Here is a 17,595-nt window from a genome sequence, read left to right as displayed (position 1 = left end):
GGTCGGCCTATAATAGGCTAGCCTATAGGACTAGCTAGGTGGCCTACTAGCTAGGCCTAGGCATGGAGGTATGGCCTACCTACTACACTATCTAGGCCCGGCCTAGCTAGGCCTAGGCCTACCTAATTATATATATGAATTATGATTGTTACAACCACTTAAAAAACAGTTTGTATCCAAAGCTAATTTGATACGAAGACATCCTTCCACATTCCAAGAAAAACTAGTAGGCCTAAGTATAAAAAGTGTATATTGCTATACAATACAATACAACAGATAGGCCTACCTAAATCAAATTTCCCCGCAGGTTCGTGCCCTAGTAGGCCGGCTGGCTGCGTACACTTTTTTTTGACTACCTTATCAATAATAGAAGCGTCCAAATCAAGTGGTAAACAGCTGCAGCTCGCGTACGAAGTCTGCAGTGAAATTGCGCACTGCAGTTTGTACTGAATTAAAATTTAATTGCACTAAAATAAATGTAAAACGATAAAATTGATATGATAAATGGTACTATTATTTTTAAAGTAGATTTGGAATAGCTAGAACATGTGTGATAGTAGTTTTAACTACACTATCAGGGAAGAATGAGATTAAAGCAGTCGTGAATTAATATTTTTAAGATTTGTTAGCAAATATAATTTTTCTATTTCGCCTTAACGTCTGTTTTTTTACATTCGCCATTTACATAGCATTATAAATGGTATTATTTTTATAGTGGATTTGGAATAGCTAGAACATGTGTGATAGTAATTTTAACTACACTATCACTGATCAGGGAAGAATGAGATTAAAGCAGTCGTGAATTAATATTTTTATAAAATTTGTTAGCAAATAGTTTTCAAATATAATTTCATTATTTCGCCATAATGCACTGTTTTTCACATTCGTCTTTGCATTAAATGTAATTATTTTTACAGTGGATTTGGAATAGCTAAAACAACAGCAAGCTATATACCGCATTATATCATTACATTTTCTAAACAAAACACATTTTTCAAAATAATATAAAAATGACAATGTTGTTATACATATGTATCTGTTACTTTATTTCATAAAACAATACAACACATGGTGGCTCAAAGGGCCAAATTGCTTGTAATGTAATAAGAATATTTACTATTAAAAAAATTACAATATAAAAATTGCAATTTAAATATCAATGAATCAAGGAGAAATACATAAAACAGTAAACTTAGAGGCGTATGGCATCATCCTTGGAAGATGGCCAACAGCAACAACAATCAGAAGAGTGGCTGCTCTGTGTAGTCACTACAGGTATACAATATATAATTCATGAGTCATTAAGTAATTGAATATAATATGGAATTGGGCTATTAAAGAATCAGGTTTTGTATAAATTGAGTGATTTTATTACAATTAGGTTTTGTCTATTATGTTTTTGGTAACGAGCGGGAGGTACGAGGTCAGAAGAATGAGGCTTAGTTATCAAACCCTTTAAGAGCAGAATGAATTTCTAGGACTAGTTTAAATTCCAAGGATAATACAACATACCCATTTCTGTATAGTTTCAATAGTATTACTTAGACCTGGGTGCCACACAACATCTGCATCTTCTTATATATCCTTTGTGGACGGTTGTTTTGTGAAGCCCAGATTGTTTAAGGGTTCGCAATATAAACAGTTTTCTACAATGTTATGACTGAGATTATTCTGAAGGGTAACACCAAAAAATACAGTCTAAACAATAGTAATTGGTTTATCATCAAAGCAAAATTGTATTTATGGTGTTTTTTTTTGCAAAGCAGACCTGCAATGCATGGCTTTTTAGGATTAAGCACCAATCAAATAAAACATTAAGGTCATATATTAGTCGTGAATTAAAATTTGTTTTGTCAACATATATGTTTTTTATTTTGCCTTAACATACTGTTTTTTTTACATTCGCCATTTATATCGCCATAAATGTAATTAATATTATTTTTCACATTGCTGTTTTATGTATATAAATATATAATTATCTTTTCTATTTTCTCTAAATCTCGCCTAAATACGCGAGGAATTAGTCTACGGCTACAGGTTACTGCTGGATAGCCACCTGTATACATATTTTTGTCCACACCAAACGCTCAGCTTTTTGAAAGATCTAAATGAGAAAACAATAATTTATAAGTTATTTTATTGTATATTTTATTTATTTATTGGTTCTCCTTTAAAGCAGAGAAATGCTATTAATTAACGATGAGTCAGTTTGGTGCAAAAGAAACACCCAGACCGTGTTTGATGTTACTATGGGTTACTTTGATGGAGCAGAAACATGCACATTAATTGGTTTATTCATACTAGCCAAACTTGAGACGAAATATGGTAATAACATAGGACTCTACAGAGATGATGGACTTGTAACACATTCAAAGAATACAATTTGAAAATCACCATCGAGGCAAACAAGAAGATAAGTAACTATCTAGATGTTACACTCAACTTGAATGACGGAACCTACAGACCTTTCCTGAAAGAAAATAACAAACCCTGTTATGCCCACTGTAAGAGTAACCATCTGCCTTCCATATTAAAAAACATCTAACGAAGAGGTCTTTAACATCACAAAGAAACCTTACCAGGAAGCCTTAAATAAAAGCTGATTCGACTACAAACTAACAACACGCGAGAAAACAAGAAGAGAAACAGACACCGGAACATTATATGGTTTAAAACTAGAATCGGCCATGAACTGTAGAGGCATATAGATGGGAAATGCTTAAAAAGTGGTGTAGTATACCAGGCCACTGTCAGAAGAAACGACACTTAACAAAGTTGAAACATATGTTGGACTGACAGAAAATACTTTTAAGTGTAGATACAAGGGGCATATAAGCTCATTCCGTATTGAAAAGTATAACAAATAGTACATGGCGGGTATTAGCCAAATGTAAGCCTTATAATCCAAAAAAAATATTTCATTATATATAAGCCTGATATTTGCTCTCTTAAACAAATTATTGAGCACATGCAGGCATAGAAGAACATTCTTATTGAAATACCACGATCGCTTGCATATATTAACTACTAGCAATTATACCCGCCCCAGGGCGGGATTCCAATTTAGTATAAAACCATCTCAATGAAATTCCAATTAATTAGATGCACCTCATAACCCCCTGGATGCAAGTATCTCCCTATACTCACCAACTCAATCACACCCAACACTCGGGTGATCAGTACAAATATTACTTCAAGAACTTTAGCTTCCTAATAGGAGGGCGATACATAGCTGATAGGCATGGTTTAAATACTTTGCAAACTGTATAAATGAATAGGTGTCATATTGGGTAATGATTAAAATATCTAATTTTGATACCGCTGAATTACCTCTTCAATAGCCTTCTTTTTCCTCTCTCCATCCCACCTCAATCAACAAACCTTAACTCCTCCGTAGGACAGTTCAAATGTAGTAACTTTTCCAAGTACAATTCCAATTATGTCGTACTACATTACCCCCAAATGCCAGTATCTCCACCTTTCCCCCTCCCAACACACCCCATACTGGGTGATGTGTTTAAGACTTTTCCAGTACAAATTGTTTTAGGTTATTACTCCCAACCCATACACTCTCTCTCACTCTCTTTTTTAAAAACAAATTCTTCCCAGTGCAGGACAAATTCAATTCAACTTTAGCTTCAAAATGAGAGGGCTATACATAGCTATGATAGGCATATAGTACGTTGTTAACTGTGTAAATGAATAGGTGCCATATTGGCTGATATCTAATATCTAATTTTTATACTGCGGTCCCCCAATCAACAAACCTTAACTCCTCTGCTGGACAGTCCAAATGTAGTAAATTTTCCTAGTACAATTCCAATCATATAGGCTACTTAATTTCCTCCTCCATCACAACACACCCCAGATACTGGGTGATGTGTTTAAAATGGTTCCAGTACAAATTATGTTAGCCATCACTCCCAACCCATAATCCCTCAGTGGCAGTTTTCAAATGTAGTTTAAAACATTTCCAGTACAGTTTCGGTCATCGGAAATAGGCTACATCTCCACCCCAAACTCCCAACCCCTTCCCAGCGATAATTAAAATACTTTAACATTATTCAACCACAATTCTGGTCAATTTGTTTGATAGCCTACTATCCTTAACCTAAGCAAAATCCTCACTATCCCCTCAACCCCACACCTGACCCTATTACCCCACCCCCTCTCCCACTTGAATCCAAGATGGCGGATGATGTTGAAATATAGTTTAGAACTTTCCAGCTACAATTGTGGTCATTTGATACCAAACATTTTAATTCTTCTTCGTCTTAATAAGAGGGTGATGCATAGCTGTTTAAGGCATAGTTTAAGTACTTTGCAAACTATGTAAATGAATAGGTGTCATATTGCCTAACCCTACAGCCCCACCCCAACCTCCCATCCCTTCCCAGAGATAACTAAAATACTTTAATAATGTCGTTTACAATTCTGGTCAATTTGATAGCTTACAACCACTAGCCCAAGCAGAAATATCCCCACCATCCTCTCAAACATGTGATGGGTTTTTATACAGTAGCTGTATCGGATATGATCATCTCCAGTTACAGCTGCCAAATTAATATGTCTTATTTGAGATGAGACCGTGTTGGACGATTCTAAGAGTTAGATGGACAGAGGGAAAAACTAATGAATGGGTGAGGGGACAGATTTATGTCGGAGAACCAAGGTTTCCTACAGGAGGTACAAAGAATGAAGGCTAGAAATACAGAATTGGAGGAGAAGAGGAGGGCATAAGGTGTTGAATTCCATTGAAGGAAAGATGGAAAGGAATTGATAAGCAATATCATTACTCAGGGGCGGATTTATATATATACATATATATTATGTATCCATTTACATACAATTTTGTCAACGCTTTTACAGGAAAAGGGTGTACAAATGAACATTAAAAATCGTTTAAATCTGAGTTCAACTTCAACATTACGATCGTTAAAAGACTGACGGATCAAATGCTTCATAAATTGAAGTTGAAGCATCAAAACCCATAACTTTTCCAATTTTTACGCGGGCCCCGCCGCACATGACCGCCCTTGGCTTCGCAAAAACTTCACATCTATCTGTCTCAGCAACGCTCGAAAGAACCAAGAAACCATTAACGATCGCGTAAAAAATGTGTAAATAGGCTATGGTCTATAAAACCCACTATATTCAGATAATTATATGACAAGAATCGACTGGCAAAAACACCTCAGATGCTACTGTATCTCCGGGCATCTAGAAAAACGATTATTTTCTCATATCGGCCCCCCCCCCCCTATTTATCAAAATCCGCCCCTGTTACTTGGGAAGGAAATAGAAATGCCTGGGAAAGAAGATCTCCATTAGATGGCTATAAAAAAATGAAAAAAGACTACAATTATACTAGTGAAAGACTGCCACAAAAATTGTAGTATTACATGATATCCCTTTGTCACAAGAATGCTTGCTTGCAGATGGTAAAACAAAAAAGGTGGAATCATTTACCATTACCAATCAGGTACAACAATATCACTAGCTAATACTGGTTTAGTGCATATCGGACACAGATTAACAAGGAATACCATATGTTCCCTTGAAAAGAAATAGGCATCTACTGTATTTAATTTTTTAAGTTACCCTTGTTCACATTTTCACAACATATTTTGGGGCCTTCCTGCCAATTTAATCTGAATAAACAAAAACGGTAGTTAGAAACCAAATAACTGATAGGAAGGATGAGCAAGGCTAAGAAAAAGATGTAATATGCCAGCAATCTGTGAGTCTTCAGGCATAGATATAGATATCAACTAAAGTAGGTTACGTATCTAGGCAGCTGGTTACATAAGGACAGAGAACTGAAGAAGACTGCAAGGAACAGGTGAGTGAATGATATATGACGAGATGCCAAGGAAGCTAGAGCCAGGTATAAGACTACATGACTAGACCAGTAGGCATGCATGGGGTGGAAACTCGATGGCAGATAAAGAAACTGGAGGCTGTTGAGATGAGACGCATGAGAGCTATCAAAAGAGTGAAACTATAAGTTAGACAAATGAGGGATAAAATTCATGAATGCAGGCTCTGATATTATGGATATATGAAGATGAGGGAGAAGAATGCTATAATCGGATGGATAGCAGAAAGAGTAGGAATGGGTAGAAGACCAAAAGGGGGCCGAGAAAGAGATGGATACACTGTATTAAGCATAATGGAAGAGAAGTGGACCAAGGTATAGTACTGTAGATGGGGATCGAAAAAAGGGTGGAGGACAAGAAGGTCTGGCACCATAAGTGGGCAAACGAGATTATGATGATTAAGATATTGCTAAAGAAACTCTTTGATAGTGGAAATTGCAACACACTCTAAATTAAAGAAATACTGACAGCACAATAATATTTAGTTTGTTGTATTAATAAAAGTCAATTTAAAGTTGTGACTATAACTTCTAAATTACTTCTATACTGAGAAAAGAATGAATTAATAAAATTCTTTCTGTATTTAGGGAAATTGCCAAGGATAACCATAAGCGAATTCATTCACTATCCTTCTAAAAGGTGGTAATCCTATTCAAAAGACAAACATACAGAAGATGCTCTACATAAACAAATTAGTCATTAGAAAAAATCTTGACATCTGACAGGACTGAAAACCCAGGACCCTTGAATTGGTAACCAAGCATCATAACCACCCAGCCACAACTCCACTCCAAATGAAAGCTGTGATCATTCGTTCAGCATTACATAGAGCAACTAACCTTAAACTCAGTTTCACTATTTTACTGCACTATGTAATTCCGGACAAATATACAAGGCGTAAAAATGATTAATTTTGAACACCTATTGTAACAGAAGATAAATTGTAAAATGAACTTGATGAATTACCTAGGATTCTTTTTGCCAGAGATTGTCGCAATTGATCTGGAAAACACAGACGATCGTTTGGTGGACACATCTGCTAAACAATCGCCATGTTTACGTAAAACATCTGGCAGATCTACAGTACAAGAAAATAATAAACAGAAAAACACATGTATGTGAATATGTACACAACAATAGTCAACATTTATAATAACAGACAAATCCCAGAATTAGGTAATTAGCTGACAGTAATATCCAATTTAAAAAAATATGAAATAGGAGTACTGTATATCAAAACATACATCACATGAATATGGGTGGAATTTATTAGTTTCAATATTAAATATAAATATTAAACATGAAACTTACAATTACACTCCATACAGCAACCACTTCATTCAGTTTGTCAATTTGTTTGAGAAGCTTTTCATTCATCAACTCTGCTCAGCTCCACATTTTCTGATTCATATCCATATCATCAATCAATAGAGAACAAAAATATATCAAATCATAGTTTGGCAATTAATAGGTTTCCTGTGTCAAGATACAATGACACATTACTACACCTACACCCAAGTTACATAGCAGCATTTTAATATAGCATTTGTATTTGATATTGACTATGATCAGCTAATATGATTTACAATCAATTCATGCTCCTGAATATTGTAATGTTGTAGAGAAAACCAAAAAACAAAACCAAAAAACAAAACAAAATGAATTCATGCTCATTATAATGTGACATTTAAACAGAGAAATGTATATCAAATGAAAACTACCTTGAGATGTTCAACTTCATATCCATCTGTCCCAGCAACGCTCGAAAGAACCAAGAAACCATTAACGATCTTGGTCCGGCTCTTTCCAACTTTAATGATTTGAAAATTCGACACAACTTAACGCAACTAGTCGAAACGTTTCGTTAACAGGAGAACAGGCTTTATGCTATTGGCACAAAAAAGAAAAAAAAAACCAGTTTCGTATATTTAATAGGCTATGGTCTATAAAACCCACTATATTCAGATAATTATATGACAAGAATCGACTGGCAAAAACGTCTCAGATGCTATCTCCGGGCATCTAGAAAAACCCCCCTAGATGATTATTTTCCCATCGGCCCCCTATTTATCAAAATCCAAGATCCACCCCTGTTACTTGGGAAGGAAATAGAAATGTCTGAGAAAGAAGATAAGATAACATATTTTCTAAATCAAAATGAAAAAAGACTACAATTAATTATTCTAGTGAAAGACTGCCACAAAAATTGTAGTATTACATTACATGATATCTCTTTGTCACAAGAATACTTGCTTGCAGATTGTAAAACAAAAAAAGGTGGAATAGACATTTACCATTACCAATCAGGTACAACAATATCACTAGCCAATACTGTCAATGGCTTTTGAGGTACACCCACTGCTTTATGTTTTCCTTACTTTTAATAAATATAATATACAATAAAATATATGTTTACAATTTAACAAATGCTGGAAAAAGAAAATTTAATTATCAATATTAACAAATTTTTAAATTAAAAAATTTTCTTTTAATAAAAAAAAAAAATGAATTATATATTATATGAATAATGAAATACATTTTAAAAATAAATCTAAAAAAAATACAAATCTTGTTAACATCATATTTTCTTTCTGCTGATTCATTGTGAATATGTTTACTAATTACAACATCAACATTAATTGTCTTAGTTGATCAAATTAGCAATTGAAATGACCTACCTGTATGTCTGTTTTAGCCTATCTTTACAACAGTAAGGAGATTACAAATGCACCCTCTACATCATCATCGATTTACAATTGAGGTTGTACAATAAAAGTTTGTGCAAAATAAAAAATTGTGAACACTTTTGAACAATGTATTTACATTACATTTTTACAATAAACTTACTCAGTCAATTTCCCCTTTAACATAGCAAAAACCACTGTGCCTGAGAACTGCTTTCTGAAATTCCTCATGGGATGACGAATATTTCTTTTTTTTCTCCTCATTGGTTCCTATAAAAAACAATCAGTCAAGTAAATTAGGAATACATGGCCAAAATTTATACTGTCAATGAATTTATACCGTAGGAAGAGTTTGAAAACAAGACAGTGTTGTTGCTTATCTCATTCTCATCTTCACTTGATGAATCCAAGAAACGTTTGTTGGGACTCTTCATTCCATTTCATTTACTAAGGGGTGTTAGTAATGTTTTTGGTTGAGGCATACTCTTTCATCTAAAAACACACTGTTTATTTGTAGTACTAGCTTAGTAGCTAGTTGGAAGTCTTTGGTAATGCACAGTACTTTCATTTAAAAAAACGAAGCACTTATTATAATGGAAAGGTTTGTAATTGGATGGGTAGGGTTAAATAATCCTAAAACAATGGCATGTATTATGTTGGCAATAAACAAAATGAGAGAAAACAACAGTCTTGTTCACATGTCTCGCTGATTGTGAGCCACACTTGACCCATGGATTATTTTAGGAATCTGGTAAAAATAAAGAAAAATGTTATTGAAAGGTTATTGTGGCAAATTATCTTAGGCTTTAATTGCAATTCAATTTAGCATTGAAATAAAAAAGTCCAGCAAAAAAAAAAATTAAATGCTGGCAAATTACTGTAATAACAAATGTATCTATTTCTTAGAACTAGTTGCTGAACTGACAACTTGAAATTATCAACAATTATAATTAACAATTTATGGAACATTTCATTTAATTATAATATTTTGTAAATCATGGTTAGCTCAGTGAGTAAAGACTTTTGATATCAATACTCACTCAGTTAGTACAGTCGAGTTCGAATTTGCGAAATTTGTAAATAATAAAATAAATGCAAAATGTCAAAAAACCATCAAAATTTAAAAAAATGTAAATGAATAAAAATAATCATTACACAAAAAAAAACACCACAATTATGGAAAACAGATTATTTAAAATTATCAATTGTGAGCAATATGAGGTCATTTGTATAATTTGCTTCTTACCCTTCTATTCGACATGCATGTTGTCACTTTCTAATGCGCACCCTAGATTAATGTTCAAACAGCACAATTTTTCTTTATTTTCTTTTATTTTTGTAAATTCTTACTGTAAGACAATGAAGTTCCACATCCAGTGTTGCTTTCATTTTTAAATTTACAGACATTTCAAGGTGAAGGAACAAAAAATCAATGACTGTATTGTAAATAGTTCCGAATTTATTCTTGATACAATAGTTTGTCAGCGTACTTTTATCAGGGATATTATACAGTACTTACTCATCCCATGCGAATTAGTATAACCAAATATTAAGGCAGACGGAGCACAGGTTACTGCTAGTAGTACTGTACTATAATAGTGCTAGGCTTAAAATAAAGCCATACACACTTTTTCTACATAAACAGTAATTATTGGATGTTATTACAGTAAATGCTATCTAGCAGACTTAGGCTTACAACTAGACTTAGAGTTACTAATTTCCAAGTTATATATTATTATTGGTTATCCGCACTTGGCGGATAACCCCTTGTTATTGTCAGGATCTTTTTTTTTTTTTTTTTTTTTTTTTTTTTTTCTATGTTATTCTTCTTTCTTTCCCAAAATTTTGTGTCACGTGTATCTCAAATTCTGATCAACATTACATCGTATAACTTTGTCAGAAGATTTACCTCTATCTGTAGAAGTGCAAGACAGCTCGTTTTTTTTCTTTAGAGTCGCGCAGCGTAAGCTACGCGGGATTTTATGAATTTTGCGTATTTAACATAGACTAAAAACCAAAAGTCATTTTGTAATGACACTTGGTGAACATTTAAGTCATATCAAGGGCAAACTTTCTATGGATTAAAAATGGCATGTTTGACATAAAGTTACGTGCGCACGCGCGTTTAAAATTTCAAATTGCGAAATATCCATTTCTAATCAACTTTCTACGCGTTTCAGGGCATTTTAAGCATTTCAAAAATTCCCACGCGTGCGCATTTTTTTTACGCGCGCGTGCGCACTTAGCGCAAAAACATCTTTTTTTTGCTTGATTTTTGTTTTTTCAGCCTTTTCTAGTAAATTTACCAATTTTCAATCAATTTCGACTTAAAATCACGTCATACGAGCACGTAGAATTCAACAATTTGCGCGCGTTTTTGAAGAAAAAGTTGAAAAATTCGTCAAAATTATGCCTTTTTTAAAACAGTCATAGATTGTAAACTACGAGGTGAACTTCTTTTAAATTACACATTCTGGAAGTTGATGATTTGTAGATATCGAATCATGCATCGATATGGCTAACAAGACATAGTGACGTCATCGTATGGCCACTCAAATATAAAATATAGGATTTTTGTCTCTTTCGTCATAGCTCATCACATTTAATAGAGCGCATCTCCACTTAACCGAATTTCATTTCCCCCCATTTTTTTATATTGTCTATGCCAATCAATTATCTTTCGTATAATCTACCATTTTTTAAATTGTGATGACGTCATCATGTCCAGAAGCGTCAATAACTTGGGTCCCTTATTTTCACCTATTCTGCACTGTATGTAGTACGTATACAGAATATAGTGTATACCGTATATACTTTGAGGTGACACAAAATAGAGAGCGCACTAACATTTTTTCAATGGCATAATCGTTTTTCTGCGCGCAATATTCTAACGTATGACGCGCTGCGGATAACCTAACTCGTCCGTAGTGACGAGTTCAAATCTAGTTAGTATTATTAGTGTAAATATTCATCTGGATCTCTGTAGAGTATTCATTAAATTGTCTTTTTTTAAAGAAATGTTATGAATATATTATATTATTATATTAATGAAAGAACACTACTGCTTTATTTTTAACTCGATAAAGGTTGTGCCTTTTTTTTCTAGGCTAGTAATCCCATTCCAAACAAAAACAAAGCCTACTGCATATAGTAGGCTTTCTTAGTATAGTCCCTAGGCTTTTAAACACAGCTAGTCGGCATAAATTATACATGCTTTCGGTTTAGTACATAGTAGTGTACCTGTGTAAGTACTACTGTAGGCTTACTACAGTAGGTTAAGGTCCAGATAGTAAGTACAGTAGTAGCCTAGCCATTAAATAATTGCTCTGGACGAATAATTTAAAGGCAAATAGCTGCCATGTATTTTGTAATAACCTTAGTAACGGCCGGCCTAGGTTAGGTTTATTTGTCGCTAATGCACCCAGAGTTGTTTCGCTAGGTTCCAGATTTGTGTCGACGTTCGGTACCACCTTCATTAGACTATCAGGCCCACTTAAAAATAGGGAAAAAGACGATCAGGTCCACTCTAAGTTAGATATACAGTATACTTGTTCAAAAAGAAAACACTGAAAGGCTTAATTAACTGATACAGTATCTAGACCATATCACTTTGTGTGTGAATTCATGTTACAGATATTTTTTGTATTAAATATATTTTTACTTGCTTGTAACTAGGCCTAGGATAGCCCTGCATCTATAAATACTTTGTTTAAACAGTAGGCCTAGGCTGTATATGGTCATTGAGGCAGTGACATTTTAATTATTTTAGGGTTTTGGATAAAATAATTTTTTTCAAATTAAAAGGTAGGTCTTTTTTTAACTTTAATAAATAATGATTATGTACTAGGCCATTAATTCATGCACCTGATGAAGTGAGATTACACACATAGCATATAATTTGGCACATTTTATACCATTTAAAACACTGAATTAATTGAGCTATGGATTTTTGTATGAATTCATTTTACATACTGTATGTCTTTTCCAGTATGTAACATAAATAAGTAGTAGCGCCTAGCTTATTATTTGAATACCACAGTATCTATCAATTTCATTTGTTTAAAATGTACCGTATGGAATTATGCACCTAGGCCTACCTGGTGAAATATATATAATAATATATTATTTTATAAATACTAAGCATCTTTTTAATAACAATTAATAATAGGCCTATGAGGCTATGTTGTTAAAGGGTGTCTTTGTGGGTATTCCAAGCGTCTCAAAAGATGACCGAAGTAAACTCCCAACTTTTATTTTATATTTGGAAAGAGTATACTGTAGGCCTAGCCTACTAGATACAGTAGGCACATAGATACAGTTCATCACATACAGTATCAATCAATCAAATTCAGTCATCACTACATTATGAACTTCATGTCATATATGCCTAGGTAGGCCAGGGAGTTGTCTAATTAACAACTCCCTGGGTAGGCTAGTCCTACTACTGTAGGCCCTAGCCTATTCACTATATTATATAGTATAGGCCTAGCCTAGGCCTAGCTAGTATTAATCTAATGTCCGATTGTGTGTCACCATAATTATTAAAAAAATATACAAAGATTCACAATCATAGTTGGATAATAATTTAACCATATTATAGAGAAAATAAATAACATAAAATGCCTAGGCCTAGTTAGAACGGTTAAACCTGATCGTCCGTGGAGCTGATGGTCTAGGCCTACTAGGCCTAGGCCCGATCGAAATTCGTCCGTGAACGAGGCGAGCGAGTGCAATCACTCACTACATTATAAACTTCATGTCATATAGGCCTAGGTAGGCCAGGGAGTTGTCTAATTAACAACTCCCTGGGTAGGCTAGTCCTACTACTGTAGGCCCTAGCCTATTCACTATAGTATAGGCCTAGCCTAGGCCTAGCTAGTATTAATCTAATGTCCGATTGTGTGTCACCATAATTATTAAAAAAATATACAAAGATTCACAATCATAGTTGGATAATAATTTAACCATATTATAGAGAAAATAAATAACATAAAATGCCTAGGCCTAGCTAGGCCTAGGCCTAGTTAGAACGGTTAAACCTGATCGTCCGTGGAGCTGATGGTCTAGGCCTACTAGGCCTAGGCCCCTAGGCCCGATCGAAATTCGTCCGTGAACGAGGCGAGCGAGTGCAATCACTTCCCTACTACCGTACGTATAGGCCTAGGTAGGCTAGGCATCTAGGCCCTACTATCTAGCCTTAGCCTAACTAGGCTAAACTGCCGGGAGGCGATGATTTACAACACAGTTAAATAATAAATTTGGTAAACTTCTAGCCTAGGCCTACACACAGTACACACCAAAATACAAACGTCACACACGCAGCACCCCTGAAAAATGTATTCAGGAGTGCAATTTGTAGCACACCTACAATTTTCAAAAGACAAGGCCTGGCCAACCTAGGCCAGGTAGCCGCCTAGGCCTAGTCTATGAGGTTCCGGTAGTAGCCTCGGCTAGGCTAGGCTAGGCCTAATAATACTTCTCGGCTAGGCTAGGCTAGTAGTAGCAGTTGCCAGTAGTAGCTAGGCCCTAGGTCTTACTCTTGCCGCCTTACACTTTCTTCTTGTGATAAAAAAACTTACCAATACAAACTCCAAAACCCATAATGGGCTAGGCATACTTACTTTGATCATGGAGTAGGCCTAATGTAATAATTCTAGTCGCCGCTTGTCAATCAGGTCATGAGTATACCAGGCATTATACACACAAATTCTACCGCTCGCTATTTCAATATGGCGGGCGACGTTCCTTCGTTTCGAGAAGAAGTGCGCTTGCGTCAAAAATAATTTTTGTGAAAATCACGAAAAGCAATTTTGGACTTTAAACGGGCAAAATCACGGTCGGTTTTTTTGGAAAATCAAGAAAAATGCACCAATTAATATGAAATTCATAACAGCGGTAGAATATAATATGTGAATTGTTTTGGCAAGGAGATAATGAAGATATAATCCCAATTTTGTTAGAATTTGGATGAAATGCGTATTCTCCTTAAGGTCGTGTTTTTTCGAAAACAACATATAACAAAAAAATTTTCTTTTATACATAAAAATTCATATAGGAATTAAACACACCTGAATTATCATTTATTTAGGAGATTTTAATCAAATCTGCCAAATTTCTGAGTTTCTAGTAACAAACTGTCCGAATTTGGCCAGTATTGACACTGCAAACGTTAAGGGGAAAGTTATATTTCCCCTTAAGTACGATTTCCCCTTAAGGCCATGTTTTTTACCACGCATTTTCCCCTTAATCCACTATTAGCGACATAACACTAACACTAATAACAATAATAATAATAATAATAATAATAATAATAATAATTTAGGTATTTGTATTGCGCCAGAATCAACTAAACCGAAGTAAAAATCAAAGGCGCTTATATTGGATGTTAAAAAGATGCGTTTTAAGTTCTTTTTTAAAAATAGCAATAGAAGTTGATTTAGTAAAATGACGAGGGAGAGAATTCCAAAGAGAAGCAGCAGAGAACATAAAAGAACTTTGTCCATAAGATTTGCTGTTAATTCTAGGAACAAGTAGTAGGTTTTGATCAGCCGAACGAAGACAAGCAAGAGGGGTGTATGAGGGACGAATATCAAGGAGATAAGTAGGTTGTTTAAGAAGTAGCGCTTTAAATGTTAGTAAAAGGATCTTATATTTTATACGGGACACAATAGGTAGCCAATGGAGGTTATATATAATAGGAGATATGTGTGAGGATCTTCTAGTAAGAGTTAGAATGCGTGCAGCAGTGTTCTGGAGACGTTGAAGCCGATTCATTAAAGATTTCGGTAGGGCAAAAAAAAGAGAGTTGCAAAAATCAAGGCGAGAAGTGACAGAGGCATTTATTAATGTAGAGGCAGTACGCTTTGACAGATACTTTCGAATGCAAGCAATGTTTCGTAGATGGAAGTTAGTAGTTTTTAACATGACTTATATGTTTGTTGAAAGATAATAATTCATCAAAATAAACCCAAGATTGTTAATAAAAGGTGATGGAAAAATTGTACAGGAATTAAAAGAAATTGAGGGAATATTGAATTTGGAACGTAGGTGTTTGGTGGAAAAAATGATAAATTCGGTTTTAGAATTGTTAAGCAAGAGCATGTTGGATGATAGCCAGGATGATATTTTAGAGCTCCTGGGTCACTAGACGCCTCTTCTTCAGCTTGCTTCTTAGAATACCTGTGAACCAATAGTTATGTTGTTTTGTAATGATATAGGCATTATGGTAATGTTTGTTGCAAGCCACACATCAGAATACAATTTAAAACTTTGGACAAGACTATACAAGCCAGTTCTATACTACAGTAACTCTACTTCAACTCATTACTTCTTAAATGTGACTTACGTTTTATTGCCTGTACTTGGACCTTCTGTTGTATTTGTTGCTCTCGCACCCCTTGCTGGGTCTTCAGCTGGTGGAGAAAGATCGGTCATTGCTAATAATCTCAACTTCGGACAAAGTACCGGTTTGTGCTGCATTAACAATTTCATTTCATTAACAACTCATCATGTTCAAGGGTTGAATTGCCTGTAAGGAAGAAATATTAATTATTGTTTAGATATTAAAAGAATAGACAATGAAATAAAATTCAACTCATTTCTAAACACATGAAACTGATAAAAGAAGAAATCTGGATAGATTATTTATATATAAAGATACTTTTATATGGTTAAAGAAAGATATTTACTTATTATATATAGCAAACTGGCAAGATTGTCAACAAGATCTTCTTCATAGAAGTCATCAACATCAACAGGAGCCACACCAACGTCAACCATTATAACCGGTGTAGTGATGAGGTCAATTGGGTCACTACCACGTATAAGTATCCAAAGCGTCTGCCAATCGCGATCAAAATAGTTCTTGCCATAAATGCTGGAGTCATGAACTGATCATCTGGTCCATTTGGATCTTCTGGATACCATATGAACATATCTCCATCCATCCATTTTATTTGGCATGACATAGCGACCTTGATGGTAGACATCTAAGCGTTGAGGATTGGCATACCAATGTCAACAACTATTTTCTGATCAGGAGCTGTGTTCAGGAAATTAAGTCTTAACGTTTGAGGATTGGTTGGACTCTCATATACATCTCATAAGTCTCATAAATGTGCTGATGCGCTCTTGACATGTGTACCCATGACACCAGCCGTGACCTTGTGGTCCATTGATCAAATCAACATAACCGATAGACCCAATGGCGATTGGTGAAGACGTCGTACTTCGTACTTTGTTGTCAGAATAAAGAAAACGGGATGCCACAATTAAATTGCGTTCCCAGTCTCGGTGAGTGGACTGGTCTTGTTTCCAGAGTGCAACTTTAATAGGAGGAAAGAGTTAGGGAAGAATCAGTTTACAAAGCTAAAATTAGGCATTAAAGCAGACAACCAACCTCTATGTGAACATTTTTACTACCATCGATGTCTGTAACCATCATGTTTGGAATTCTATAATCCTATAATTCTAAGTCCACGTCTCGAATCTCTATCCCACTCGTATGCAGAATCAGGAATAACATAACCAGGCTGTGATCCTCCTAGAATTCCACCATCTTCATCTCTGATCATTGATTTCTTAAATGCATCACAATCCATCTCCACGCAATCAGAAGGATTTAATTGGCAGTTGTTGGTTTGTCCAAGTAAGGACTAGGTTTGTCCAAGTAAGGACCAGATTATGTCATGCTTTTACATACCTTACAATCCTGTTCTTCCAGCAATAGCTGGGTAATTATGTATTCCATTAAATGGAAAAAATGGAGCACCATTATCACCAGACATGAAATTTTCCCACACGAATCCAGCATTTCCGTTCTCTGGACCACAAGGTGCACGCTGTTTTGCACTTTGACCTGCGTTCTCCGGTAGATTCTGAAATATTTAAATGAAAATGTTAATGGGAAAATGTAATATTTTAATCAGAATTTATAAATTACGTGACTGATTACACAATGGAATGGCATTATCAGTACACGTTAAGATCATATTTGAAACCGTTTTAGACCATTTTGAGCATTTCGATAAAAC

At 34.8% G+C, this 17,595-nt stretch overlaps 1 long non-coding RNA gene across 1 annotated transcript; it reads right to left on the bottom strand.

Annotated features, from left to right (window-relative positions):
* Window positions 1-1,028: 1,028 nt before the first annotated feature.
* Window positions 1,029-14,518, bottom strand: LOC140040721 (uncharacterized). The gene is made up of 6 exons (XR_011842764.1): window positions 14,185-14,518; window positions 8,727-8,833; window positions 7,601-7,766; window positions 7,191-7,280; window positions 6,846-6,957; window positions 1,029-2,104 (listed from the first exon to the last, which is right to left on the bottom strand). It is a non-coding gene; the product is annotated as an uncharacterized lncRNA (long non-coding RNA).
* Between the last annotated feature and the right edge of the window lie 3,077 nt (window positions 14,519-17,595).

This window comes from Antedon mediterranea, chromosome 2 (assembly GCF_964355755.1).
Source record: "Antedon mediterranea chromosome 2, ecAntMedi1.1, whole genome shotgun sequence".
NCBI classification, from domain to species: domain Eukaryota; kingdom Metazoa; phylum Echinodermata; class Crinoidea; order Comatulida; family Antedonidae; genus Antedon; species Antedon mediterranea.
This window is presented reverse-complemented; position numbering and strand designations above follow the sequence as displayed.